This window comes from Macaca nemestrina, chromosome 18 (genome assembly GCF_043159975.1).
Source record: "Macaca nemestrina isolate mMacNem1 chromosome 18, mMacNem.hap1, whole genome shotgun sequence".
NCBI lineage: Eukaryota > Metazoa > Chordata > Mammalia > Primates > Cercopithecidae > Macaca > Macaca nemestrina.
Genome location: NC_092142.1, coordinates 78,677,646 through 78,704,197, shown reverse-complemented (window position 1 = coordinate 78,704,197; position 26,552 = coordinate 78,677,646). Strand labels below are relative to the sequence as shown.

At 41.0% G+C, this 26,552-nt stretch overlaps 2 long non-coding RNA genes across 5 annotated transcripts in view; one reads left to right on the top strand and one right to left on the bottom strand.

Moving 5' to 3' along the window:
* LOC105491227 (uncharacterized) overlaps nt 1-26,552 on the top strand; it is a 103,183-nt gene that overhangs the window by 16,496 nt on the left and 60,135 nt on the right. For all 4 annotated transcript variants that reach the window (XR_011616598.1, XR_011616600.1, XR_011616599.1 and 1 more), the window contains one exon: nt 11,894-12,024. This is a non-coding gene — a long non-coding RNA (uncharacterized lncRNA). The remainder of the gene's footprint in view (nt 1-11,893; nt 12,025-26,552) is intronic.
* Nucleotides 18,651-26,552, bottom strand: part of LOC139359924 (uncharacterized) — a 57,244-nt gene continuing 49,342 nt past the window's right edge. The window contains exon 4 of the long non-coding RNA XR_011616601.1: nt 18,651-19,012. This is a non-coding gene — a long non-coding RNA (uncharacterized lncRNA). The remainder of the gene's footprint in view (nt 19,013-26,552) is intronic.

Sequence of the window (26,552 nt, the reverse complement as noted above, 5' to 3'; positions counted from 1 at the left end):
CTTGCTCTACTTTTATTCCTTCTGCAGTTGTCATCCAAGCAATTGTCCCCTGCTCCTTCATGCCCATGCTATCCCTGGCTCCCTCCCTCCTTCATTGCAGAGCTGCAATGGGGCAGATGACACAGGTGATCAGAGCTCACCAAACACTAGGAACAGAAGACCATACCCATAAAACTCAAAGAGCTAACAACACATGGGCATCAGAATAGGACTGAGAAAAAAAAACTCACAGTAAAGAGGCTGTTTTAAATTAGTCCAGTGCACATTGTGCACGTCTTGGAAAACCTTCTTGAAATGGACACTTCCTGGTCTGCCATTTTGCTGTCTGATTCTCGCCATACCCCCAATTCCATGTATAGCTCATAAACTCTTTCTTGATTTTCCCCTCTTGGCTTTCTACTTGGAGCTGGCTTCTGTGCTACATTCTTCTGTATATCTGCCCATAAAGGGGGAAAATGTGTACCCCTCAGCCAGAGAACTAAATTCTCTTTTCAGGAAAATCCAAAGACCCCCAATAGCAATGTAGTAAGTCTTCTGTTGATGCGCTTTTGTCTCCACACCTCTCTGAAGGCTCCTACAGGTTGGTTAGCTTCATTCTCCAGGAAGTAGAGAGCCTTGTAAGACCTCCCCGGGGTCCTTCAGTAGATCCCCTCTCTCAGTTCTCACAAGTATGAGAGATCACTAACTCTCATCATTTTAAGATAATAAAGTCAGGTGTTGTTCTTCATGCAAAACAGAAGTTGGGGCCAACTAGTGACTTTGTGTGACATCAGATCTGGACAACAGCTCTATAAAGGACCCGTACAAAGGTCAGCTCTCCCTGTATTCACTCCTGGTCTCCTGGTACTAAAAACAAGTTTGAGCAGGATCTATTTCACAGGACCTTGCTCACTCAGGGGCCACTGGGCAGATGACTTCATCATCTTCCATGTAGATATTAAATTTCAAAATCCCTAAGCAATCATATGGGAATACTTATTTTGAGTCTCATAATTCATTGTACATACATTCATAATCACAAAGAGAAATAAAAAAAACACTTTTTGGTGTGAACTGAGCTTGGTATGTTTTGAGCACTATCTGATTCACAAGAGTTGCTTAAAATAGATGAATGCAAAATGATGTACCCTCCAGAGGGATTTTCATACTGGCTGGCTGCATAGCTGTTTAATAAATGTGACTTGCTTTAGCATTTTTGGGGTCAGATTGAGAGGGCTCAACAAATACCTATCCTCATGACATGGGCCCTCCCCTTGACCAGGAGTGTGAAAAAATGTGCCCACAGCCTCCATCTTAATGTTTAACTTGCCTTGGGATCCTTCCCTCAATACTGGGGATAGTCTAACGTGACATATCTGCAATTAAAGGGTGATGTCAGTTGACACCATGCCACAGAGACCAGTTAAACATTGTTCCTTAGAAAATAAGAGCAGGATTCAATCCTAAAAAACTTTGGTAGTAGTCCAGAGACTGAGTCATTTGGCGCACTCGGAGCGTCTCAGCTAGCTGGAACATGTCAAGAAGCACAAGCTCCCTTTACACCATGGAAGCAGGAAAGCAAGAAGTAGGAAAATGAAATTTCAAAATAACATACTGTTCTAGGTGTCTACTATTTCCCTCACAATTCAGGTCTTATCTTATTCATGGCTATCAAACCCTGGTACTGCAATTCACCACCTCTGCTGAGTGGAAAAAGTGAAGAGCTGCACGTCTATATTCTTTCCATGTTCAACACAATGTTAGGTGCTTGCATTTTTTTTTCTCGTCTTTGCTTCTTGCAAAAGAGCTGGGAATTGAAAGATTAAATCGACTTTAATTTATGGGCACCTCCCATTTTGATGGGAATACTTGGAATGTTCTATATACTTGTAAAATAAATGACTTAATGGAAACTTAAAATTGTACCCAAGTGACTCTGTGCTCATGTTTGCTGGATTGAAATTTCATGCAAAAATAAAGATATCTAGTGTGGAACAGAGATACTATGGCTACCCCTCTAGGGGGAGAATGCAGTTAACTTTCAACAGGAGTTTTTTTATGGCTGATGTAGCAAATTACCAAAAACTTGGTGTCTTCAAACAACAGATTTATCATCTTACAGTTCTGGAGGTCAGAAGTTTGACGTGGGTCTCACTAAAATCAAAGTGTCAGCAGGACTGCTTTCCTTTGAAGGCTCTCGGGAGAACCCATTTCTTGCCTTTTTCAGCTTCTAGAGGCTACCTGGATTCCTGGGCTCATGGCCCCTTCCTCCATCTTCAAACCAGCAATGGTGGGTTGAGTCTTTCTCACATCACATCTCTCTGTGGTTCCTCTTCTGCCCTCTCCTCCACTTTTAAAAACCTTTGTCATTAGATTGGACCTGCCTGGATAATCCGGGGTAATCTTCCTATTTTAAATTGAGTTGATTAACAACCTTAATTTCATCTGCCTTAATTCTTTGCCAAGGAAAGTCACAGGTTCTGAAGATTAGGGCATGGACGTCTTGGGAAAAGGGCACCATTCTGCCTACGTGATTTCCAACTAATCCTATGATGTAAATCCTACCAAGTAAATTCCAAATGCAAAGGAGTTCTTTTCCATCTGTTTTTCTACAAAGGAAAAACAACTGAAATTGGCTTCACACGACAATTACATGAGTAAACTTCCAGTTATAAATTTATAGTAGAAAGAGAAAGGTGTTTTCTGATAATGCATTTCGGTTAAGAGCCAAAGAGTCTTAACTAAAAATTTGCTGAAAATACTGCTATAAACAATGACTATTAAAGTTAAATAGTCATCAAGTTAAGTAAAATTCAATTTAACTTAAATATTTATTAGGAGTGAAAGCCAACATAAATATTGAAAACTCAAATCCTTATTTCTCAACTGTCTCCTCATTTTCCCACAACGTATTTCTGGCTGTTCGGAGGTAATTTCCTAGGTTTTATTAACCTATAATAGAAGGAGTTTACAGCTGAATCCATGCCAGAGAAAAACTCATTTGCAACCCAGTGTCACAGCATCCAGGGCCAAAGGGATTGAAAGAAAAAAAAAAAAAAAAAAAGCATGAACTCAGAAAACCTCCTTGCCTGGAAGCTGCAACAGGGTTAGAAAAAGAGGGTCACCCCAAGAAATGTAGGTAACCTGATCCATTAGCAACATGTCAGCTTTTCTTTGCTAAAAATTTCCAAATAAATACATTAGACATTTTAAAAAATTATTAAGTGACTAATCTATGCCTAGCGTGGTTTCAGCTACTGAGAATACAGTCATGCTGTGAACAAGGAATACCAGGTGTCTCCCTTTGTGGGGTTTATATTCTTGTAGAAGGTGTTAGACAACAGAAATGTAAATGCTGAAAATAATAAAACAATTTAATTGTGAGTTTTAACAGCTAGGTCTGTCTCTGTCTCTCTCTCACACACACACAAACACACACACACACACACACACACACACACACACACATGCTACTAAACCCATGGCACAAATCGAATCATTAAGGAGAATTTCATACAGGACTATTTATAAAGGTGTGAGTAGGTTCACAGTGAACAAAGGAAGGATGGTGCAGTACCCCAGAGCTAACAATTGCAGGGAGCTGTTACCAGACCCAGGCTTAAAGGAAAGGACCACCTGATTCAAACCCAACCTTCAGAAGCAGCATGTCCTTAATCCATGGCAGCCCAGCAGGAAGGGGACTGGGGACATCATTATTCTGATTCGTACTCCTGTTGCCTGACTGCCCTCCCTCAGCTAAATCCAGCTGGAAGCCTGAGATTCAGGGAACCCACTACTGCAGTCCATAAGGATCAGCCTCCCTGGGCACAGAAGAGGGTGGGGAAAGGTGGAGACTGTATAGCTAGATGAGCAAACCAAAAACTTCCAGCACGTACTGCTATGTGGAGATGCACTGGAGTAACAAATGAGATCTGGTTGGGTATGGAATGGTGCTCTGAGATTATTTAGGCAGAGTTCAAGAAAGATTTCTTTTAGAGGGTGACATTTGAGCTGTGGCCACAAAACAAGAAGAGGCCACCAAGGTACAACAGTATGGGCAAAAAGGACCAAGCGCAAGTGGAAAGGACCTAAGGGAGGAATGAACTTGGCGTGTTGGAAAGGGAAAAAAGTTCAGTAGGGGTGTAACCTAGCCAGGTAGGAAGCAAATTATAGATAAAGTCAAAGAGATAGGTGGCAGCTATGTCAAAAAAAAAAAAAGCCTTGTCTTAGGTTGGGTCTCGCTGGAAGAAAACCACAAGATGAAGTTTTGAATACAAATAGCTATTTGGGAGGGCACAGTAAGGAGAGTGAGAAGTGAGAGAGGGAGGGGAAAGATTCCAATTAAGGGTGTGTTATTGACCGGGCTACCATGTGGGGCTCAATCCCATGGGGGCTGTCCGTAGCACATCTCACCCTGCTTCCTCTGGAGAGGAGAAGTGGGCTTCTTACTCCTCCACCTTAAGGAGCTTAAGTGGGCTTCTTACTCCTCCACTCGTTAAGGAGCCTGAGATTAAATTTATTTATACTTCCTGGCTCTTCTGAAGAAGGCACAATCCCCAGGTGAGGAGTGGCAGGTGTTTACAGTGAGATACTGCTGGGCAGGTGTGATCAGGAAGGGTAAGTGCTGGATGACAAGGGTCGGGCACCATCAGAGTCTGCTAAATGTCTGAAAGTCATTTGGACTTTTTCTGAGTGTGATGGAAAGCCATCAGAGGTGATGAATTATTCACATTCGCTCTCTAACTTTGCTGAGTCATTAGAGTATAGGAGTATGAATGGGTTACTTTTATTATTATTGAGATATAACTCACATACCATAAAATGTATATTTAAAGTGCACAATTCAATCCTTTTTGGTATATTCACAGAATTATGTAACCATCATCACTATTTAATTGCAGTATATTTTCATCACCCCCAAAAGGAACCCCATACCATTAAGTCATTCTTAAATGGTCATATGGAGAAGATGGTTAATGGTGGTCTCAGTGTCCATAAAGGAAATATTGGGAGAGAGAAAAGAGTATTGGCTCCTGAGTCAAACACCTCCGGCTTTGATTACTGTACCTCTTTCTGGCCCTGTATGGCATGTTGCTTCCTTCCCTGACCTCAGTGTTCATATCTATAAAATGGAGGTAGTACTGTCTCAGTGTTACAATTTTTCTGACAATTGCAAGCACTCTTGTGAATAAGAGTGCCTGCCCCATAGTCAGCTCTGATGCATTTTAGATACTATAATCATCACATGTTATATACAAATGTGGGTTGGGGATGTTTGCTTCAGATAGGAAGGACAGTCCCACGAGAGTGTAAAGTCCTATGCTTGGGAAGAATGCAAGAGTTAGAAACAAAAGAGTAATAACAAGTTAGGAGGGAAGTTTTGGTGAGTTGAAGGGCTGGTTTGGGATGCTGTTTGGAGTGTTGTCTTCCAGTCAAGCAGCTGAAAGACAGACAGAGAGAGATGAAGAGAAATACGGAGATAGAGTGACAGAGAGCAGCAACCCCAGGCAATGTGGAACTTGCACACTCGAGACCAGAAATTGCTGGTGACCCATGGAAGATGACCTAGCTCTGTTACAGACAAGGCGAGCTCAGACAAAGCGCTCTGGCCAGGGTGATGGGGATATGGACTGATATTAGGAAGAGGTATGTGGTCATTCAGGGAGCCAGGCTGGGGCAGGGCATGACCCAGGAGAGAGCTAAACTCAGTACCTAGGCTGTGTACCTATCATTTATAGGCCCGCATGTATCCCCTTCCATGAGTCTAAATACGTGGCTTGACCAAGGGTGATGTTGCAAATGAACTGACACTGAAGAGGGGGAAGGATACAGAACAGTGTGACAAAAGGGGTGACATCTTCTCCCCAGTGCTTTAAAAGCAAACACAAAACTCTACCCCCAAGTCAAGGAGCAAATACTATCAGTTTTTCTCACGTGCTCTGAGAGTGTTGTAATTATATCAAGCTCCCATACCTCTGACTACCACAAATAATCAATGACACTTATTTATAGTCTGTACCAACTTTATCATGGCCTGCCCATGATTCTGGGAACTTGTACAATAAATGATCCATAGTTATGAAGGGTAGCCCCATTTAGCACATGGGAATACTAAGGACAGATGTCTAATAAGTTGTCCAAATTCTAAATAGAAATGGTGTTTGAACCCTGGAAGTGTAACTCCACAGCCTGAAATCTTTGACACCAATGAAATATCATGATGGGAGTATTTATGTAAGAAGTCATAACATAACAAGGTGGACAGTGCCAAATTACCCATTTTTATGGAGACACCAAGATGTTAGACTCTCATGCACTCACATTTTCCTCCTCCTCCTCCTCCTCCTCTTCCTCTTCCTCCTCCTCCTCCTCCTCCTCCTCTTCCTCCTCTTCTTCTTCTTCTTCTTCTTCTTCTTCTTCTTCTTCTTCTTCTTCTTCTTCTTCTTCTTCTTCTTCTTCTTCTTCTTCTTCTTCTCCTCTTCTTCCTCTTCTTCTTCTTCTTCTTCTTCTTCTTCTTCTTCTTCTTCTTCTTCTTCTTCTTCTTCTTCTTCTTCTTCCTCCTCCTCCTCCTCCTCCTCCTCCTCCTCCTCCTCCTCCTCCTTTTGGGTTAATTCCTTCAGTATCCTAAGTACATAATATAATTCAACAACAGAAATGAAACCTAGACCATTGGATGTGGGGAGTAGTAAAGATACTGAAAACAACCATCCACCCCTCCATCAGGGCCTCACAGGCTCCTCCTGGTGCATTCTGGAGCCTACAAACCAAACTGGGAAACCATTCACTTCTCAAAGCTGAAGCTCACCCTTTAAGAAAGACCTCAAAGATGAGACACAAGAATAGAGATGTTGAGCAAACGTTCAACAGTCCTGCTTTGAATGTTTCGTATACCCTAGCTGGAAGCTTTACAACACTATACCAATTTTGAGGCAAGCGGAGACAGTGAACATGTACCCCTGAGGATCTGGGGACAACACCAACTGCTATAATTTTGGCAGTTTCATCACATAATCTGACAGTCCCTGTTTCAGCTTCCAAATCTTGCAGGTTTTGCATTCATCTTCATAATGTGGCTATAAAGTTATTGTTTAACAGTGATGGTGTGGCTGGGCATGGTGGCTCACACCTGTAATCCAAGCACTTTAGGAGGCCGGGGCAGGTGGGACACCTGAGGTTGAAAGTTCGAGACCAGCCTAACCAACATGGAGAAACCCTGTCTCTACTAAAAATACAAAATTAGGCAGGCATGGTGGCACATGCCTGTAATCCCAACTACTCGGGAGGCTGAAGCAGGAGGATTGCTTGAACCCAGGAGGTGGAGGTTGCAGTGAGCCAAGATCACACCACTGCACTCCAACCTGGGCGATAGAGCAAGATTCCATCTCAAACAAAACAAAACAAAGAAACAAACAAACAAACAAACCAGTGAAGGTGCTTTTTTTCAAATGGCCTGGGATTGGGTGATGGCTCCAACAATTTCAGGTTGAATAGATCTGAAATTTAATTTATCTGTGCCTCAGTTATTCCCTCTCTATTAAATCATAGAGATGGTAAAAGAATACCTTCCGTATAATGTTGTTGTGAGAAAATAGTTAATAAATACCTGAACCCCACTAAGATCAAGGTCTGATGTATAGTAAGCATTCAGTACATGTTGTCCTTTATATATTTATCCAAGAAATAGTAAATAAATGTTCATAAAGACTTAATACTGTCCTGGGTTTTGGAGAGACAGCAATTAAAAAAAAAATTGAAACAGTTAAAGAAAAAGAGTCCCTGTCTTCCTGGAGCTTGCAGTCTAGTGGTAAGAGATTATAATAATCTCAGATCTCATGATCAATTTAACAGAATGATGGTGTTTTATATATTTACTAATAAAGCAGCCAGCCTCTACCCTCTAACTTCTTGATCTTCTTTGAAGATTGATAAGTTAGGATGCACACGTTTTATTTTCTGCAGTCCCATCCTTGCTTGCTGTCTGCCTCTGTTTAAGGAGCCAGGGGTGCTAGGGGACTTCAATGAAGAAGAGAATATCTACTAAGTGCCTCAAGAGCAGGATCACGGGGCCTAGAATCAGACTGCGGTCTTCAAGTCCTCACTCTGCACTTACTAGCTATGGGACCTCAAGCAAGAATCTTGACCTCTCAGTTACCTCATTTGTAAAATGGAAACAAGAATAATGCTAATAGTAATACCTATTATATACCCCAACTTTGCTTTGATTACCAATATTAATTCATTTTGCAATCACCAACGTAATTGCAAAATGAACCAATATATGTAAAGTACTTAGAAAAGGTTTTGGCATAAAACCAGCTCTCAATGTGTATTAGCATCTACCATTTTTATTATTATTGTTTTTATTATGCATCATTATAATTACCTTTTTATATTCAATGCTAACCATGAAGTGTGTACTTAATAAATTTTTATTGAACTAAATAGAAGATGGTGCCTGGAATGGAGATACTCATGGTCTAGTGAGAAGAAAGACATGAGGATAACATACAAACATGTGAAGCAAGCTGATGAGTGCTAAGGGCGGCCTAAGAGCCAGCCAAGGCCAAGAGCACTGGTGGCACCATTTCCCTTTCCTCCCCCATCATTCCTGCTTTGTTTTTTGTGCTTTTGGTGTCATATTTAAGAAACCATAACATAATCCAGGTCATAAAGATTTATATCTATGTCTCCTTCTAAGAATACTATGACTTCAGTTCTTATATTTAAGTCTTTGATCCATTTTCAGGTTTTTTGTATATGGTGTAAGGTAGAAGGTTCAAATTTATTCTTTTGTCTGTGGATGGCAAATTGTTCCAGTACCATTTGTTGAAAAGACTGTTCTTTCTCCATTGAATGATCTCAGTTACTTTGTTGAAAATCAATTGACCATGTATATTTAGGTTTGTTTCTGTATTCTCAATTCTATTCTGTTGATCTATACGTCTATCTCTGTGCTAGTACCACTAAGTTTGATTGATGTAGCTTTGTATTACATGTTAATATTAAAAGTGTGAGTCCTTCAACTTTGTTATTCATCTGGCGTTTGGCTATTCAGGGTTCCTTGCATTCCCATATGAATTTTAGGATCAACTTGCCCATTTGCGCAGGAAAAAAAAAAAAAAAAAAAGCAGTTAGTTTTGATAGTAGTTATACGAAGTCTGTAGATTAATTGGGAACTAATTATCCCCAATGACTAATTATTGTCATTTTAACAATATTTTCTAGTTTTCCAGTTCACTAATATAATATGTGTTTCTATTTATTTAGGTCATCTTTGATTACTTTCAAAAGTGTGTGTGGTTTTCAGTGCATAAGTCTTGTACTTTCTTGGTTAAATTTATTCCCAAGCGTTTTATTCTTTCTGATGCTATTGTGAATGTAATTGTTTTTGAAATGTTATTTTTGTATTGTTCATTGCTGGTGTGTAGAAGTAGAACTGATTTTTGTATATTAATCTTGTATCCTACAACTTTCCTAAACTTGTTTATTAGCTCTAATAGTGTTTTTTATAGATTCTTCAGGATTTTCTCTACATAAAATCATGTCTTCTGCTAATAGACATAGTTTTGCTTCTCATTTCAATCTGGGTGCTTATTCCTTCTTCTGACCTAACTGCTTTGACTAGAACTTCCAGTATAATATTTAACAGAAGTAGAGAGAACAGACATCAGTATACTGTTTCTAATAAATAAAATGTCCAGTCTTTCACTGTTAAGTATGACATTAGTTGTTTGTTGTTTTTTTTTTTTTTAAATAGAAGCTCTTTATCAGATTGAGGAATTTTCCTTCTATTCCTAGTTTATTGTGTGCTTTCAACATGAAAGGTGACGGATCGTGTCCGATTCTTTTTCTGCATCTATTAATATGATCCTGTGGCTTTCTCTCCCTTTATTCTATAAATATAATGTATTACATCAATTGATTTTTAACAAACCTTGCATTCCTTGGGTAAATTCCACTTGGTAATGATGTATAATTCTTTCAATATGCTGGTGGAGTTGGTTTGCTAGGATTTTGTTGGGATTTTTGCACTAGTGTTCACAAGGGATATTGATCTATAATTTTCTTTTATTGTGATTGTTTGTCTGACTTTGGCATCAAGGTAATACTGGCCTCAGAATAAGTTGAGAAGTGTTCCCTCTTTTTCCATTTTTTGTAAGTTGTGAGAAGAACTGATTTTTTTTTTTAATGTTTGGTAAAATTTACCATAAAGCCATGTGATCCTCAGTTTTGGATTGCTGGTTGGTTTTAATTATTGACTCAATATATTTACTTGTTATAGGTCTATCCTGATTTTATATTTCTTCTTTCGTCAGTTTTGATAGTTTGCATGTTTCTAGAAATTTGTTATATCCAAGTTATCTAATTTGTTGGTATACAACTGTTCATAGTATTCTCTTTTAATTTTTTTTATTTCTGTAAGGTTGGTAATGATGTCCCCACTTTCATTTATTATTTTAGTCATTTGAGTTTTCCCTTTTTTCTTGACAAGTCTAGCTAAAAGTATGCCAATTTTGTTGATCTTTACAAAGAACCACCTTTTCGTGTCATTGATCAGGGTTTATTTTCGAAGGGTGGTTTTCACTTTATAATATCTGCTTGCAATTTGAGGGAGATTATACTGGTTTCTGCAATCACAAATGTACTGTTTCTTAAGGTTCAGTGTTTAAAAAGTGATCTCTATATTTGATGAATGGAGTAATACATGTATTGACTTACATAGAAAATTTTCCCCCTTTTGGTTAAATGATGTTGGCTACATTCTGACAGATGAAGCCTTGAGGAGGTAATAAGGAGAAAATATTGCTAAGGACACTGAACTGTGTTACAGTCATTTTAGTGCTTATATTTTCTGCCAAAAATAAGTTAAACCAAATATAAATATGCAAATGTAAACAATTCCTTTATGTTGTCATCTTATTCTCAAATTCTTCTTCAACTTTTTATTTTTATTTTGTTACTTTTTTTTTTTTTTTTTTTTGAGATAGAGTCTTGTTCTGTCACCCAGACTGGAGTACAGTGGTGTAATCTCAGCTCACTTCAATCTCCACCTCCCGGTTCAAGCAATTCTCCTGCCTCAGCCTCCTGAGTAGCTGGGATTACAGGTGCCTGCCACCACGCCTGGCTAATTTTTGTACTTTTAGTAGAGGTGGGGTTTCACCATGTTGATCAGACTGGTCTTGAACTCCTGACCTAGTGATCTGCCCTCCGTGGCCTCCCAAAGTGCTGGAATTACAGGTGTGAGCCACCGCTCCTGGCCAATATTTTATTCTCTATGTACAGCACCACCCTTTTTTTTTTTTTTTTTCTTTTCTTTTTTTTTTAACAGAAGGCCCATTTCATCTTATCCCAGAAACCCATAGAAATCTCCCTTTGGGAAGTAAAGCCAGAAAAGAAATTCTGACAAATAGCTACATGGCCTTCTCTTTTCCAGATCTGAAACTTTACACAGCCTCTCTCCTCTGCCTCAATGACCTGATCTATATGTAGCAAATTCCTATCCGTTTTCTTACATCTTTCAGAATAGAGAAGGGTCAAGAATGCTGGACTTGTTTTTGCCAGAAGAATCGTTATGAAGAGCATAAAGCAGGTGAACCTTGATCTGCTAATTGCAGAAAAGCAAATACATGGTTTTGTGCACGAGGCAGGTCAGTCATGCGTGAGGGATGGTCTGGGCAAAGGGTTAGTGACAGGAAAAGCTGAATTGAGAACAAGACATCACAGGATAGCTCAAGATCTGAATATAAAGTCTGAAATGACCTTCATCTCCCTGCCACATACACATGCATGGGTGCACGAACACGTGCCATGCGCAAGTACACATGCAGACACTCAAAGGCCTTCCTTTCAGTCACACAAAAACATATGAGTACTTGTGATCTGAAACCACTTTCTTTTGTGTTTGTCTCCAAAGGAAATGGAAATGAAAGCAAAATGGAAGGACGTGAGGTCCTTATCCTTGGAGATCCTATGGAGTCTCCACAGACATTCCTTGAAGAAATCAGGTGTGACGGATGCTAATGCAGAGCCTGGTGTTTAGCAAAAGTGAGTCCTACATTTCATAATTTGGATTATATGTGTGTGTGTGTTAGATTATCTACCTAGACAACTACCAACAATTCCTCCCATTCCTGGACACTCATGCCACTACTTCTATCAAGAAAAGGAGTCTTCTTCCCTTGAATCAAAGCTGTTCCTGTTATTGTTTTGACCAACACGATGCGACAGAAGTGACACTGTTTCTTGGGAACCCTGGAAGTTTTCACATTTGCCTTTTGGAATCCAGCTGTCATTGAAAGAAGCTGGATAGACTACTAAAAAAATGAGAAACAATGTGGAGAGAAAAAGTTCATTTGCTTTCTTTTAGAAGGTCTTAGGTGGTTTGACTTCTTAAAAACATGGCTTTCAATTTGAAATAAAAGTAAAATAGCTGTGTCTGTTAAGTGCTAGATAGGGATGCAACTGCACACTGGCCTGTGAAGTCATGTCTGCATAGCCTACACACAGCTTCTAGAAATAGGCTTTCAAGACTTGGTTCAAGATGCCCTTAAATGTGTCTTTGTTTTCAGGATGATGAACATAATGTTTCTTAGAGAAGCAGAAAGTCAGGGCTTGGGTCACGTGTTCATCTCTTTTAGTCTTGAATACTTCTTTGTATGGGGAGCTCATCAGCTTCCAAGGCAGAAGTTTTATGTAGAGACTACTCAAATGGAGAGTGAAGTTCTAATAGAATTCCAGCAGAGCCACAAAATCAATCCATGTCTCATGCACATTCCATTCTCTTTCACACTAATCACTCCAAAGGAGAATTAAGGGACTAGGCAAAACTCATTAACTTTCTCAGGTCTCCTGGGTAAATGTCAAATGACTGTGAAAATGGGACTCTAGTGAAGGAGAGAATGGGGCTCTCCAGAGTCTGACTCGTTCCAGCTAGGAAGGTTGGGACTTTTAAGGAGGATCCAGGTTCCTTGACTTATTTACCCAGATTTATTCCATTCTTACTCATGCACTTGCTCATTGCATAAACATATATCTATTATCATGTGCAGGCATTGGGAAGTGTCTTTAAATATATTAATGCTCATCTTCAAAACACTCTATTGAGTAAGTATTTTTATCCCTTTTACAATAGATTCAGAGAAGAACTTTGCAATAGTCACACATTTAGCCATGGCCAGAGTAAACAATCTTACAGGGTCTTTATGTTTCAAAGGTCATGTTGACTATGTCGCCCTTGTGTTACACAAACTGACGTGAGATTGAAACATCTAGTTTCACCTGTATTATAATTTGCTTATTTTAAAAAATTTACTCACTCTTTATAAATACATTTATTTTAAGAAACTCTACATGGTTAGCAAGAGAAAAATTATACATTGTTTTAAATATCATAGCAGTATTACTGACCACAAATGGAAAGGAGCAATGAAAGTAAAGCTGAATTGTTGGGTTTTGGTTATATCGATAAGACGCATTTTCAAGGGCTTGAGCCTAAAGGTTGCTCTCCCTATTATAAAGGGAAACTAGCAAGTGGTACCCAGAGATATTAGAAACATATTGACACACAGCTGAGACTTTTAGCCCCCATTATTTAAATGAGGAAGAATAAAAGAGAATTCAAAGGGCAATGAGTTCTCAGCAGGCATTAGCCACCTTCCTTTTGTGCACCATCTAAAACCATCCCCATATCACCTTCAAGGACCTGCGGCTGTGTATGCTGTTTCTTCTCGCAAGAGTTCCTTGAAAGATCTTGAAGAGACAGACAAAATCCAGACAAATGCCATGCAGTATGAAAAGTATAACGTCATCATGCTCTCCAAACCTTTTTGATCACGAACCCTTGTAATACATTTTTGAACCTATACTCTCTACATACCTTTATAGTCCCACTTTTAAAATGAATACATGTGCAATGGCATGCTAGTATTTTATGCAACTTGTAAAGTGAACAAAAGTATAAATTTTAAAAAATAAATATATTAATTTTTTTTCCAAATTACTCAAAAGAAGTTCGAGTTGTCCCATTTGGGAGACTATGGGTTAAGGGGGAAAGTGCAGGTAGCACAAAAAGAGGGTACCCAGCTCACCCAAAAGGATGAAATGGAGGCTCAGACAAGGCTCTCTGGAGGGGGGTTCACATGAAATGATCCTGATGTCAGCAAGGTAGAGAATTCAGAACAGAAGGGGCCAGCCCAAGTGGGCATCCATATACTTATACACAGGCCACAAATGAAGGAGTAGAAAAATGAAATGGGAGAAAAGGGGGAGGAAAGAAAGCAGAATCAGTTCCTGAACAGCTTTGCAAACTGAGCTGAGCCAAGGGGCAATGGGGAGCCCTTGAAGGGTTTTAGCAGGGAACAATCCAAGCTGCGGAATATCCTTCCTCCATTCTCAAAAATGCACACATGGGTGTACAAAGCCACCCTCACCCTTATACAAACAGGGAAAAGAACGGCCTGCCTACCAAATGACTTCACAGCAGTCATTTGTACAGTCATTCAACACACGTTTATTAAGTGCCTACTATGTGCCATCTGTAATGGGTAGTCAGAAGCGAACAAAACATCACAGAGCTTTCAGTGATGTGGGGAAGATAGACTAAAATCTAGCAAATAATCAAATTCATTCATAATCACATTGCAGATAGAAATAATGTGACTATGAGAGAATTGGAATAGCAATTGGCAATTGAAAAAGCAGTATCCTGAGGTAGCCTTCTCAAGGAAGGCTTCTGGGTAGGAGACAGGTAAGCCAAGATATGTGTGAATTAAAATAACCAGCCCATGAAGGGCTTGGGGAGTAGCTGTCCAGGCTCCAGGAATGTTTTAGATGAAGAGATCATGAGTATACAAAATACTTGCATATGTGGGGAAACAAAGAAGCCTGGAAAGCTGAATTGGAGTGAGGGAGGATGAGAACACAGATGGTTTTATAAGATGGGCAGAGACTTGATGCCTGGGAAGCAATGGGAAGATAATGAAGGTGATCGACAGGGAGGAGTGAGTTTCGCATTACATTTTGACTTTAAAAAATGTTTTTAAAGAGATGGGGTCTTGCTATGTTGCTCAGGCTGGCCTTGAACTTCTGGGCTCAAGGGATCATCGTGTCTTAACCTCCCTAGTAACTGGGACGACAGGTGTGCACCAACACTGTGCCCAGCTCACATTACATTTTGAATAGCTCCATCTGGCTGCTGGGAGGCCTGGTGATTGTTGTCGTTGATCTCCTTCAGGGGAGCTTGCTTGGCAAAGGGTGGTAGTCATAAAGAGACAAGTAGACATTTGAGTAATAATATCGACAGAACTTGGTGATTGTAAGAGTGAAAAGAGTAGAATTTGGGAAAAGATGCAGAACTCAAGCACATGATGTCCAGAGAGCCCAACTGCATAAAACAGGGAGAGCCTCAGTCTCCACAGAGCATGGGGGCAGGACTCTCTCATGTCACAGCAACAGTGCACCTCACTGCTTCTGGAAGGAGACAGATCTCTCAGAGGATCTGGGGTGTCCTCAAGTCCAAACTCAAAGGGTGGCTGCTTACATTTTTCTCTGTCTCCAAAAACTTATGCATGCTTGATGCTGCTCTTCAAAACAACATTGAAGAATTAAAAATTATAATGAAATCTGGAAATGTGGTACTGATCACGGGTGTTTTCTTCCTTCATCACTGGGCTCTGGAGTGACTCAGAGAGAGCTCAACGCAGGCATGAATTATCTTTTCCATCAACACCATCGCCCATAAGGAAGCCACATCTGCAGCACTACCCACCAACCAGTTTGGGGGACCACCTGGGAAAGGGGTGGGGGGGACTCCAGTTGATTACTCAGGACAGATGACTCTTTGGTAGGAACTGCCCCCAGGAAGCTGGTCTTCAGCGTGATGTAGCCCCCAGTGTTTGTTTTTTCCTTTGTTTTCTTCTTCTTGCTTCTTCCATTGATCCTAAGTGAATAGCAGTGCTCTGAGCTCTCTCGGAGAAAAGGGAACTGGCATGTATTAAGCAAGAAAGCGCTTGCTACAACCAAGTCCCTGAGTTAGTGTCTTTACATGGCTTATCTGATCAGAGGTCCCCAGCAAAGGTTTGATGTGGGAAGTATTACCCCTGTGTTACCAACAGGAAAAATGAAGTTCAAGAGAGGTATCCAAGGGTCTTACAGCTAACAAGTGGAAAGGCCAACAAGACTACAGATAATAAAATCAACATTGTCCATTTGGATAGCTTTACCATGGGCTAAACAAGGATTTATGTGATTTACACACACCTACCTAAATAATCCTCACCCTCAGTCCTCAGGAGGAGGCAGTAAGGAGGAAAGACCCCTATGAGGAAGGTGTTCCTGTTATCCCCATAACCCGAGGTCACCCAAATAATAAGAATTGGGATTTGATTTCAGCCATTCTGGGTCTACTCCATGCCCTAGATTTGCTCAAATTTGTACCCTTTTCATTGTACAACTTTGCATACAGAATCACTTAGAAGACAGTAATTCTAAACCCATTATGAGGACCTCAGTGGGAGTCAGGAATGAGAGATGATTAAAGAAACACTTTCTATAATGAATGTCACATGGGCCCACTGCCTGGGTTTGCATGTGTTTGCATATGTCAGCCACATGTGTACATTTCAAGGGACAGATAGCATGAAGTCTTGGAGGCTTTTCATGTTCTTCTGTGTGAGCTAGAACACATGGTTGAAGCTTTCTCTCCTCAGTTCCCTCGCTGTTAAAATGAGGCTAATTTCTCCTACATGAGATAGATCCATGGAAGTGTTTTATAACATCTAGCACATAGAGGCATTCAACAGATGTCAGTCCCTTTCCCACTTCTAATTAGCGTGTCAAGAAAAGAAAAGTGGAGGAGAAAGCAATGGACACACAGAGGTTTTCTTTATGTTCAAAATGCAAACACTTACTGAAGACACAGGGCCTACAAGAGAATTCAAAATGGAGATATAAGAGAACCCAGAGGAATCAGGCAATGAGTGTGGTAAGAACAATTAGAATAGCAGAAGAAATATTATAGTGAAAGAATCTCTTATTAGTCAGATAGTAGGAAAAAAAGGGGTCTGGCCTGCCCATTTTTTTTTCTTTTTTACAGTCTGCATATGCCTCACCAGACACACTGTAGGCCACCCACAACAAGTATAATAGGCTGTCAGGCTAAAGAGAATCCCTTCTGGGAGGGATGAGTTGGACACCCAGACTTTTGCATATTGACTTATTCAGAGTAGAGATAAACAGGGATGTAGAAAGAGAATGTCCCCAGCCTCCACTGGGGAAAACTGGCCACTGAGCAACATAGACAAGAGGAAGGGGTAAAATCCAAGTATAACATGGGAAAGAAGATACTGCAGAACACGAAACCAGGAGGGGAGAGTTTGTGATGTCCGAGATTACTGCTCAGTGTAGTATGGCCTCAGGGTAAGGACTTTGTTTCATTTGTCTCGTGTCCCCTGCTGTCCAGCAAGATGTGCACACACAGCTGGGGCTCAGTTAGTGCTGAATGAATCAGTACATATGGCAGGAGGGGAGTCATCTTGATCCATGGCCCCTGCTATCCTGCACCATGAATGCAGGGAGCCCAGAATTCCAGCAGCAAGGTGAGGGTGGAGGTGGTTGGGTGGGGGAGACAGAAACCCCCCAGTAGCCAGTGCTGTGTGCTGGAAGGAGAAGCCCTACATCTCTTTGCACTGCCCACAGGCACCCAGTCAGCTGAGGGGCGAAGCCGTGTGCTCTGCACTAGAGCAGGAGAAAGGAGGAGAGGTAGCAGTCGTGGGATGTTCTCTCTCCAGGGGGGCTGAAACTGCCCAGACCCCGCTCAATCTCGTGCTGAACCAGACTATGTGGCTTTCCATCCCCTCTCCCTCCCACAAATAGATCCTTTTATTTGCCTTTCTTTTGGTTTTCTCAGAGTCAACTTGGACTCCCAGTGGTCAGTATGGGCTCACCAAGAAGTTAGTCTAACACTGTCACAGACTAGAGTTACGGCAAAGACTAAGGACCCATACTGAGTCCTCGTTATGTAGGAGACACTGTGCTAAGCGATGTACGTGTCTTCTCCAGTCTTCGTAATAACCAGAAAAGATGTTGTCCAAGTCCATGATGAATTGCATGAAGATCAGACAAGATTCACAGCTTGCTCAAGACAACCTCACTAATAAATTTGGTCTTTTTGGCTCTTAAATCTCCTCCTATAAAGCCGCGTGGGCATTCAGCCATTTTGACATTAGTTTTTGGGGCAGTGATGGGGTGATAATGATAGGGATGAGGAAGGTGACAATAATCATTTCTATTTTTTTATCTTGATAATGTTGACATAATTATAGATGAGAAAACTGAGAGTCAGAGAGGTAAAGCATTTGCCCAGGATCACAGAGTTGGTAGATGAATCCTTAAAATGCACCAGAAAACTACTTAGAATTCGCCACACTACTGATACACAGACATAAGTACAGATTGAAGAGTGAGGGGTGATGGGTTGAGGTTTAAGGCATACATTTTTCCTCCTACACCCAACACGTTGCATTCAGACAACTTACTTGTTTTTATGCTAACCAGTAGATATGTTAGGTATGCTGTATGGCCTTACTGCAGCCATTTTTGGGGACTGTTTCCATGTCTATTTATCTTACTCCACCACCCTGGGATCTCATCATAGGGGATTGGAAGGGAATTAACAAGTCTGACCAGAGACCCAGCTTGGAGAAGATCCCTTGGTAGCAGAAAGTAAATCACAGTCATCTAATATCAGTTTTCATTTCTTATTGATCCTTTTTATTTTCCTTTTATAGAAGAGGAGCACCCCTGCAGTCTAGCTCATCAGTGGACCTTTAAAGGTTTCCTATTGATCTGTGAAACTATTGTCTCGGTCTGCATTATCCCTTTCAGAGACGCCCTTTGCTTTTGGGTCATGTTGTGTATTTAGCTTGCCTTCCCAACATGGCTTCTTTTCTGGGACATCTCCTGCCCAAGCTTACGGATTGATCTGACGTGGTGATGCTGCTGACACCTGTTTGGGGGCTCCAGGACGTCTTCAATCCTGAAAAGAATGGGGAATGTTGGTAGAGGGGTGAGGGTGTAGTGAGGACCCAATGGCCTCATTCCAAAGGAATAAAGTAAGATTAAAAACAAGAACTGTCCTTTAGTGAGCACTTTCTCCTTGCTTCAAGCTCACAACAACCAAGGGAGGAAAAGTTATACAGATGTAGAAACTGAGGCTGAGACATATGTAGTTGTTTGTGCAGACATACTCAGCTTTGAATCATTTTACCAGTAATTACCTGCATGTTGAAATAATTTGGCAAAGATTTCACAGAGCTTATCTATGAAATCCTTGTCTCTAAGATGAGAACCATGATAGAACATTCTAGAGGTGCTCTAAGGTTCCCATTAGGTGATATATCTGAGGCCCTTTATACAGTGTCCAGCACGGAGGGTGTCCCCAGTAGATACTTGATGAGTGAAAAGATACCTCTTTCAATGCATCTGCTTATAAAATTAATTTGTCTCCTCTACTCCCATCATTAGAGAGAAATCCATTATTCTTTCTAAAACTAACACTTCCCATGAAGTGTAGCTTCCAGATTATTTAAACAGAAAGATATTTGAAAATAGCTAGTTTAGTGCCTGGCATATAGTAGCTGCTCAATACATGTTGGTTATTTCATTTATTCTTCCACCCCTGGCTCCTGAGAAACTGTATGACTCCTGTCTCCAGCATCCTCAAATTTCCTTATCCTTTACCTTCAGACACAATCTTCCTCTCTAACACTCTTTTTTTCCTTTCCAACTTTTATTTTAGGTTTGGGGGATACAAGTACAGGTTTGTTACATGGGTAAATTGCATGTTGCAGGGTTTTGGCATATAAATTATTTTGTCATCCATGTAATGAGCATGGTACTCAATGGTTAGTTTCTTGATCCTCATACTTCTCCTGCTCTCCACCCTCAAGTGGGCCCTGGTATCCATTGTTCCCTTCTTTGTGTTCATGTGTACTCAATGTTTAGCTCCCACTTACAAATGAGAACATGTGGTATTTAATTTCTGTTCCAGCGTTAATTCACAAACACTCTTTATTAACCTCTCTCCCATATTTTTTTTTCAGCCGTACTCCTTGAGCCTTCATCAGCACAAGTTTTCTTCCTTGTGGCTCACTCCTTTCTTCTCAACTGCTAAGAATTGCCTCTGACTTCTCCTAAGCTCCTATTTCTTCAATGTTCTATTGACCTATTCGTTTCTTGACATTCATACTTGTCTTTCTCAGCCTCTCTCTGGCTTTTTACAATGTTCATTATCCCCTCTTCCTTAAGAAAGTGCTGTCCTCTCTTGGCTTCTGGGTCATTTCATTAGTTCATTCATTTATTCACTCCACCATTTCTGTGTGCCTTTTTGTGCTATACAAGGCACCAGATTAGACATAGCGACTATTCAAGGAGTGTTGAGATATGATGGTATACTCTGGGCTTTCTTCTCTCTTCTGCCCTTCTGCCTTCTGTCCAACCCTAAAGGATCCTTTCATCCTCCCTACAGATGTCATCTTCTCTGCAAAGACATCCTAATCATCCTTAGACTGGGACATTTGTTTCTTTTTGTCTTCACTGTTTCTATTCATTCAGCTTACTTCAATCTTTGCCTATATCCCTTGGATTGAAATTCTCCAGTTTTACCCCCAACTCGCACTGTGCATTCCTTAGAGGTATGAAATAGGCAAGGCTTGATAAGTATCTACTGAGTTCAATGGAATATTGTCAGTAACTCGTTCGCTTTCTCCCTTGCTTACTCTTTTTTGTTCTGTTTCATAAACGGAGACATGGCTTGAGAAGTTTAATCTTTGTCTCTTCAGGCTCTTTAGGTGGTTTGTTTATTATAAAACAAGCTGTAAAAGACATATTCTGTTTATTTCATTAGGGCCTTCAGCTATTATCTTGTACACAACCATACAAATAGAAACCTGCCATTCTTTCTCACCTTGGCCTTCATTTTTCACGGTAGCACTCACATATGCTTTAACCAGGAATCTTCTTCACTCCAGTCAGTTGTGTCTTACATTCATTTCTCAAGGCTGCTATAACATATTATTACAAATTGGGTGGTTTAGAACAACAGAAGTTTATTCTCCTGTAGCTCTAGAGGCTGAAAGTCTGATATCAAGGTGTTGGCAGGGCCATGCTCCATCCAAAGTTTCTAGGAAACAATACATTCCATGCAACTCTCCAAGCAGCTGCTGGTGGCCAGAAATTCTTGGCATTCCTTGGCTTGTAGCCATATCACTCTGATATCTGCCCTTCTTACCTCTGTCTGTGTCTGTGTCTTTACAAGGACACTAGTCATTGGATATATGGATTTATTACCCACCCGAAATCAATATGACTTCATCTTAATTTCATTAAATCTGCAAAGACCCTATTTACACTTAATCTCACATTCTGAGGTTCTGGGAGGACGTGAATTTTGGGAGGATGCTACTCACTCTCCAGTCTTCAATCTATCTTGCTCCCAAAATCACATTACCCAGTCACTGTGTGGTTGTATCCTTCCAGGCCTCAAAAAGCTAAAACAACTTTATATGTCCCCACTTTCTTGACCACCGTAAGCTGCCTAAGCAGTCTGTTTTCCAGTCGTAGTGCACATTAACTTTAAGTGCTTAAAAGAATTATTACCCTGATAAACTATAAACTCCATGGGATAGAAGTCTATCTGCCCTTTTTATTCCCATTTCCAAGCATGCTGTGCAGCTTGTGTGTAGGTGTTCAACTGCTGTCTCTTGAATGAAGACACGGTGAGTTGAGCCTCAGTTTCAAGTCCTCTACCTGACTTTGAAGAGTCCTCTGTTACCTGTCACTGCACCATCTGCTCCTGTCAGCATTTGCCGAGCAAGAATTAGGTGCTCTCAATAAATACTTGTTGGTTGATTGATCAATCCATCAACCAGGTTTCCTGCTCTGAAGTATTTTTAATCTAGGTCTCCAGGGGGGTGAGGTAAGGGGCATGAGAGGGGTAAAAGATGGACAGTAGAGACACTTTATCAGCATTCTCACCTTAGAACTTCTGGGAATTGCCCAAGGTTTCAATTTGCCTGATAATCCACTTCTAGTCCTTCAAGGAGAAAGAAAAACAATGACCTTTGGAGCCATGGAATGTGAGGACCAGGACATGGACATGGAGATTCATATGAAGAATATAGTATGAATTTAGATTCACGTTTCTCTGCAGAGAATGTTGGAGAAAGGCAGAGTGCTGACTTATGTTGGAGAGATGCCAGTAACCTGTATTCTTACCTGGATCACCAATGGGTCTGTGTCAGTGAAGAAGGTTTGTGAAAGTTACACTGGAAGGCCTCACATCTTCTAATACACCCCACCTTGGTGTGACTTGCACCTGGGTCTTTAAAAAATGGTGTTCTAAGACTCTGGATGAAGTTGCCCCTAGAATGAAGGTGACACTACTGGAAGCAGCTGTTTCTGATGTAGCTGATCTTTCTGTCAGTTGGCTTCTGCAGAAAATGTTAATGTCTATCTAGGATGATTACAAAAAACAGAAAGAGCAGAGGAGAGGTTGGGGTACCAATCACTTTACTGTGGAATTCGGTCATAGGCCATCACAATTGTTACCCACACCTGAGTCAACTGCCTCCCCACCTCTACCCCAAGCTGATGTGCCCTGAAGCAATGAAGTTCAGACATCTAGTAAGGCAAAAGACATGTGCATCTACTGTTTTATTTTTCCATGATGGTTTTTCTTGTCTAAGTGTCCTAAGTCACCCATCCTCTTAGCACGTATTTTTTTCGGGGATTACAGAACTAAAGCTGGCTTTATTTTGTTTCAGTTCCCTTGCATCCATTTCAATAGAATCACTAATACCACTCATTTTCAGATTTTGTGTGCTTAATAGATTCAGAATATGAGGTCATGTGTCCAAAAAGATAATTATCATTCTGGGCAGTGATTGAATGGTTTCATTGTCCTGAAAATATACTGCAGGCAAAAAGGACTTTTGTTATGGCATTACCTGATGTGTGTGTGATTCCCGAAACTTCACTGACTCAATTTGCCATTCTAGAATAACAAAAAGTTAACTTTGCTACAAGGAAAGTGGAATTTTAATAGCAGATCCATCTGTATTATCAGGAAATGCAAGCTATGCAAAAATTGTATTAACTACTAGTCTATCAGATCCTGGTGAGAGAGAGTTTATCACATGTGCCTATAAGTTACCTAATTTATTTATTTCCTAAATTCTCATCACTTGGAGCTGGAAGGATGAACAGCACCTCTCCTGGCTTTCTGTAGTAAGAACATTGGTTGACAACATTTCTTTCACAGCCTCTTTTACTTCCTGGAAGCAGAGAGGGCCCCAGCTTTGTGCTCTCCCAGTGGAATGTGGATGTGAACTAAGGTCACCATTCCCACAACTCTTTGAATCCCAAAAGGATTGACTGACACAAAGGATTCTGGGAAAGAATGTTCAGCTTCAGCCCAAAGCAGGAAATAGGAAATGCCAAGGACTAGGTGCATAGATTAAATGATGACGAGCAACCTAGAACTTTCCTTTTCAGTATTTCAACTCATCAAGGTCTGATTGCTGCTGAGCTCAACATGGACATGCCAAGAGTGGCCCCACTTAGAAGTCTGCCTCATCTGTGTGGCTGTGTGGCTCCCATATGGCTCCAGACTTCCCACTGCTCCTGACCTAAACACAGCAGCACCCAAGACAACAGGGCACCATGGACAGGGTTTATGTTACCATCTCTGGTCAAGCATGTTTCATTCTCTATTTGCTTTCTATCTCTTCAACATCCCCTTCATCTCTCATCATCAATCTGTGTCAATGTAGCATTAATCTTCAATAATAATCAAAGATGAGACCAATCAGTCAAAAGACTGGATGTAGAAACTCAAACTTTTGGGTGAGTGAACCTGGGTAAGTGACTGAACACCCCGCCGCACCCCCAAGCCTAAATGTCCTCCAATAGAAAACAGATAACAATACCCACCTGAAACAAGCTGTGATTCAAAATGCCTGTACCACATGCCGTATTCCAGGGGCAGGGTGGGAAAACCGCCTCTGCTGCTGGAACTTTTGAACCATGTGCTCTCATTGCAATGATAGTCCAAAGTAAAATTGACGAAGCATTTTCTGCAATATCCGGAAGACCCGTTAAAGAACTGCCATTGTAGGCCGGGCGCGGTGGCTCAAGCCTGTAATCCCAGCACTTTGGGAGGCCGAGACGGGCGAATCACGAGGTCAGGAGATCGAGACCATCCTGGTTAACACGGTGAAACCTCGTCTCTACTAAAAATACAAAAAACTAGCCGGGCGAGGTGGTGGGCGCCTGTAGTCCCAGCTACTCGGGAGACTGAGACAGGAGAATGGCGTAAACCTGGGAGGCGGAGCTTGCAGTGAGCTGAGATCCGGCTACTGTACTCCAACCTGGGCGGCAGAGCGAGACTCCGTCTCAAAAAAAAAAAAAAAAAGAACTGCCATTGTATTTTAATGCCGGTTGCAAACAAAGTTTGCAAGATCTAATACTAATTTGATTGGCTGTACTAGTGAAAAAAGAATAAAAGGGAAATAAAGTTAAAATGATGCACTTCTGTCAAATCAATGCCAAATAACATCATGGTGCCCAGTGTAAATGGGGAGCAATGACGGGACACGTGAGTCATCAAACCACGTGTAGGCATGGTGAATGGAAATGTACCTGTACAGCAGCGTTCAATACTGCTTTGGTGTAGTAAGTTTTGAATCAGTTTCATCAAAACTATATCATCTGTTGCATTTAAGTAAAATGTATATAGCTTTGTTTGCATTAAATGTATTAATTTATTTTGTTTTATAGTTTCTTAGCAGCAATAAGCATTGGGAGGTAAAACAGAATTTTACTTTCCAAATATTTTTTAGAAACATCATACTAAAAATATCAGATTTTTTTCTGTACTTTCAGTGGATTCTGTGCATAACTAAATTGGAGAAGCATTCTAATAACGTACTTGAACTTCTCCATAGTAAATGACCCATAGAAGATACATAAGAAATGATGAGTTTTCTTTTTGGAGGTGTGTGTAATAGTGGTGTATCTTCAGCATGGTGAAGGATAGGAAGAATAAAAAAATAATGAATAGTCATAAATCTGTCTATTCATCACTTTTTATGTGCACCTGGTAATATGCTAAGGATATTGCTTAGATTGCCTTTCTAATCTTCATAACTATTTGAAGACACAGGATATTCCCCACTGTATTACATTGCCTTCCTGCCTTCAAGGATCTGACAGTCTACTCAGGAAATGACTCACGTGTAGAAATCATTCATTTGAGGTTACGAATGTTAAATGCTAAAAGAAAGGTGTGTGAGAGCTTTAAGAAGAGAGGGATCTGTCGGGGGGGGTTGTCTGGAAGGTTTCATGAATTGAGGGTCAGATATGGATTGAGAGCATTGCAGGAATGTTCTGTCTGTCCCTCCAGACTCACTGTTCCCCTTCTGCACCCTCCTCTGGAACCCCGGGAAGCACCTTTCATAGATGATAGCAACAGTTTCTCTTGCCAACTACATGGCTTCCCTTTGGGCTCCACCAAAGGGACGGCATCTTCTTGTTCCATGGAAGCGTGGAAAAAAGTTTTCTCCTTCTAGAGGTCATCTTCTTCTGGAAGTCTCTTAGTGGGTTTCATAGTCAGATCACTAGTGGGACTGGATGTCTAGAACGGAGGGCCCCGTGAGGGTTCCAGAGCAGTTTCAAAATGACTTGCATGGTGTTGCTTTTCATACATTTAGCCTCTCAGCTGCATGGCAGGCAGAGGGGTATCCATTGGTGTCCCCTCAGGAAATGCAGCTTTATCATGAGAGTATAACATGGGCACATAAGATAGCTGCCTGCCAATATCAGAAAGTTGGGTGAAATCAATCAGAGGAGAAGCCAAGCCAAGATCTTGGCAAAAGCATGAGGAGGACACAGGAGGGTGGGAAGACAGAGGTCGGGCTATTTATTCCTTGGTATCCCCCTTCTTGACAAGTTGGCTGTTCTCTCTACTGAAAGCCAGAAGCTGGGTGGGAATGTACCTCCTCAACCCCTATCCATGCTACTGTTTGTTATTTATTTCTCAAGTCCTGCCCTCACCTCAGTTACATACCCCTTTAGTAAACTCTCCTCCCACGACCCAGGTTTTGTAGGTATCTGTTTTCCTCTAGCCACTGCCTGATACACAGAGGGATGGATTCTGTGCATAACTAAATTGGAGAAGCATTCTAATAACGTACTTGAACTTATGTTCAAGTAAGTTGAACTTACTTACCTGGTATGGGACTCCATACCAGGGATCTCAGGTGGGCAGTGGGTGGGGGCTCATCTAGGCAGGTACAAGGTGTATGTTAAGGTGCAAAGGATGGTGAACACCGAATAAAAATAATAATTACTAGTATTGGCGTTTGCAAGCCCGCTTTTACCTAACTAGAAACTGGGATCTTTAACTCCATAATTTTGAATCCTGGAGAGACCAGAGCATTGCCACTTCCACTTTCCACAAGAGGAAACAGAGTCACTGTTTAGGCCTAAGGTAGTTTAGCTATTAAATGGCAAGGTCA